This window comes from Etheostoma cragini, chromosome 5 (assembly GCF_013103735.1).
Source record: "Etheostoma cragini isolate CJK2018 chromosome 5, CSU_Ecrag_1.0, whole genome shotgun sequence".
Taxonomy (NCBI): domain Eukaryota; kingdom Metazoa; phylum Chordata; class Actinopteri; order Perciformes; family Percidae; genus Etheostoma; species Etheostoma cragini.
This window is the reverse complement of record NC_048411.1, coordinates 30,966,402-30,969,714: the sequence shown is the minus strand read 5'-3', so window position 1 is coordinate 30,969,714 and position 3,313 is coordinate 30,966,402. Positions and strand designations below refer to the sequence as shown.

Genomic DNA, 3,313 nt, shown 5'->3' with positions numbered 1-3,313 from the left:
CCTCCTTCTCTTCCTCCTCCTCTTCCTCCTCCTCTTCCTCCTCCTCCTCCTCTTCCTCCACCTTCTCCTCCTCCATTTTTCGAGCCTTTTCATTTCTTCCATTCTTCCTTGTTTTTTCCGTCTTCCAGCTCTTTATTTCCGGCTGCTCCTCTTCCTCCCTCTCTCTTCCCTTTGCTTCTGGATCCCTCCTTCCTTTCTTCATCCTTCCTCTCTCTCTTTTCTCAGGCCTGGTGTGTAACTCTTTTTCTCCTCTTTCTCCTCTAGAGGACCGTCTCCTCCTGTTTTTCCTCTTCTTTTTCTCTCTGTCACCATCCCTTCTTCTTCTGTGTCTTTCTCTCTCATGTTCCTCTTGAAAAGTGGAGACTTCGTCTTCGTTACCTCGAGTAAAAACATGGATGCTGTTTTTCAGATTTGCATTAAAAGTGTAATTGGGGTATTTTTTATCTTCCATGCATTTGTGTCTATAAATGACTGATGGGAAGAAAACCCTCTAACTGCTCCAGCAGAGTAAAAGTTGACATATTCCAGTCTGTGATTATCATCAACATCCATTCCTTTAATTTTAGTCTCAATAATTCCTAATTTCTGCTTTTCTAACTCAAACATTAGGTATAATTTCCTATAAATGAGGTTTATTGACCATAAATTCAAAAAGTAACTGTAAAACTAAAGTTAATAACTTAGTGTTACGTAGTGTTGGAAACTTCAAAAAAAGTGACAAAAACGTTAGAAAAAGTTAAAAATGTTGATTAAAAACTTCTATTTTGACTTCCGGCATCCCCCCGTGTCCCCCGGGTCAAACTGACCAGGGACTTATTTCGGGTTTTAAAAACAATTCTGCAATAACATTTTACTCCATAATCTATTAACAGATATTAAATTTCAAATTTTATTAGGGTTTTTTTGGAGGATCTTTTTCTGAGGTGTTGTCGACTTTTTTTGCAAAGTCTTTGGCGTTTTTTCTGTCTCCTTTTTGGACATTTCTCACCTTTTGACGACTTTTTTTTTTCAATGTTTTTTGTTGGTTTTTATTACATCTTCTTATAGACTTCATTTTGTTTTTTAGGCAGGTTTTTGTCGCCTTATTGGGTTTTTTTTCAGACATTTGTCGCCTTTAGAAGAAATTTTTCCGACATTTTGTTTTTCAATGTTTTTGTTATTTTGACAAAAAAAGCTGCAAAAAGGTCAAATTTGTGAAACCCCCCCCCCCCCCCCCCCCCCCCCCCCCCCGGGCTGGCTGCGGGCCTGTTATGTGCTCTGGCTCTTCCAACCTGTAGGCTACGCCTGACCCCCCCGTCACCTTCCCCTGGCCGACCTGTCCTCGCGGCTCTATTGTCCCGCTGTGAGGACGGATGAAGAGGACAACAAAGAGACCCCTGACACGCTGAGCTGGTAGTGATGTAGTCGGGCCTTTGATGTGAGCCCGGAGTGTAACCGGAGCAACCAGCCGTGTGCAGCCGGGGGACAAAAGACACAAAGACACAAAGACACAATGAAGGACTGGACTTGCACCCCGGAGACCCATGAGACAGGGGTTAAAAGTGGGAGTCTTGGTATTAAAGACTAAACATGTACAGTGTGCGCTCATTACTGTGAGCTGTAAGTTGTCAGAAGATGTGGTAACGTTACCGTAACATTACCGTAACATTACCGTAATAACCATAGTATATACGGCCGTGTGCAGCCGAGGGACAAAAGACACAAAGACCCAATGAAGGACTGGATTTCACCCACAAGACCGGGGCTACGGTCCTGTTTGAAAAGAACAGGAAAATACTGCACGAAGACAAAAATGTCCCAAAAAATGACAAAAATCCCCTAAGACAAAATGTAAAGAGGCAACAATATTGTTGACCTTTTTGCGACTGAAAACTACTGTAAAGAAAAGGTGTATTACGTAAAATAAGGATTTTGTTCTACAGTGAAAACACTGTATATTATTATAATTACACTGGTAAAAGGGAATAATTTCAGGATATAATCCGCACGTTAATCCAGAAAACAGAGCGGGGACATGTGTGCCGAGAGGTCGGGGGTTCGAATCCGACCCGGGACCATATCCTGCATGACTCCCCCCCCCCCCCCCCCCCCCCCCCCCCCCCCCCCCCCCCCCCCCCCCCCCCACCACCACCCAACCTAACTGTCCTGTCAAAAATTAAAGGTGGAAGAGCCCAAAATGTAATCTTTTATACATATATGAGCTCATTTCTGGGAGCTGTACGTTGCCTTCATCCCTCTGATCTCATCTATTAGTCAAAATTATTCATAATTTTTGCTTTTTTAACTCAAATATTAGCTATAATTCTATTTAAATGAGGGTTATTGACCATGAATTCCAAGATGGTGGTGGTGGAAACAAAAAAAAACTAAAACATTAGCTTAATATCCAACATGAAAACAGGTCAACTTGTTGAATGTGAATATTTTCAGGAAATAATCCGCACGTTGATCCATAAAACAGATTAATACACAATAAAAAATAATCAGTGTGACTATAAAGATGTTAATGTCTTACTGTCAGTGGTGATGAGACGCGGCATCTTCCTCCAGAGATGAGGCTGCAAGTCCCTGTGTGTGTGTGTGTGTGTGTGTGTGTGTGTGTGTTGAGTGACACACATGAGAAGTTCCCTTTCACTTTTTACCGCCGCCACCCATCGCCGGGACAACGACGCCACTGAAACCAGAGCTCGGCAATTTCACTCGCCGTGAATTATTCAAACAGTTATGACTTTGTTGCCTTTATGCAGCTGTTTGTTTGTGTGTGTGTGTGTGTGTGTGTGTGTGTGTGTTTGCCTGCATGTGTAGGTGTGAGTGTATCTCTACCTGTGTGTGTGAGTGCGTAGGTGGCTGGGTGTTTGTGTGTATATCTGTATCTGTGTATGCGTGCATGCATCCGTGCACATGTATCTGTTTGTGTGAGTGTATGTGCGTGCGTGCGTGTGTGTGCATGTGCGCGTGTGTTAGTGTGTGTGTGCGTGCATGCATGTGTATGTGCATGTAAGTGTGTCTGTGTGTGTCTGCGTGCGTGAATGCGTGCGTGCGTACACGTATGTGTGCATATGTGTGTGTGTGTGTGTGTGTGTGTGGTCTAGGTTTAGCTACATTTGTGGGGACCACAAACTGTGATACAGGTACTTGTGTTAAAAAATACTCTGGTATGAGTAGAAGTACTGATTTAACTTCTTTACTAAAGTACAATTAACAAAGTACAGGCTTGGAAATGTACTTAAAGTTTGTAGCCTCTGGGAATCTGGGGAATCTTTGAACATGGAGTCTAATAATAATAATAATAATAATAATAATAATAATAATA

At 42.4% G+C, this 3,313-nt stretch overlaps 1 protein-coding gene across 1 annotated transcript in view; it reads left to right on the top strand.

Annotated features, from left to right (window-relative positions):
* The window catches only part of LOC117944596 (U5 small nuclear ribonucleoprotein 200 kDa helicase-like), a 22,585-nt gene that overhangs the window by 3,642 nt on the left and 15,630 nt on the right, over positions 1–3,313 (top strand). The window lies entirely within an intron of this gene.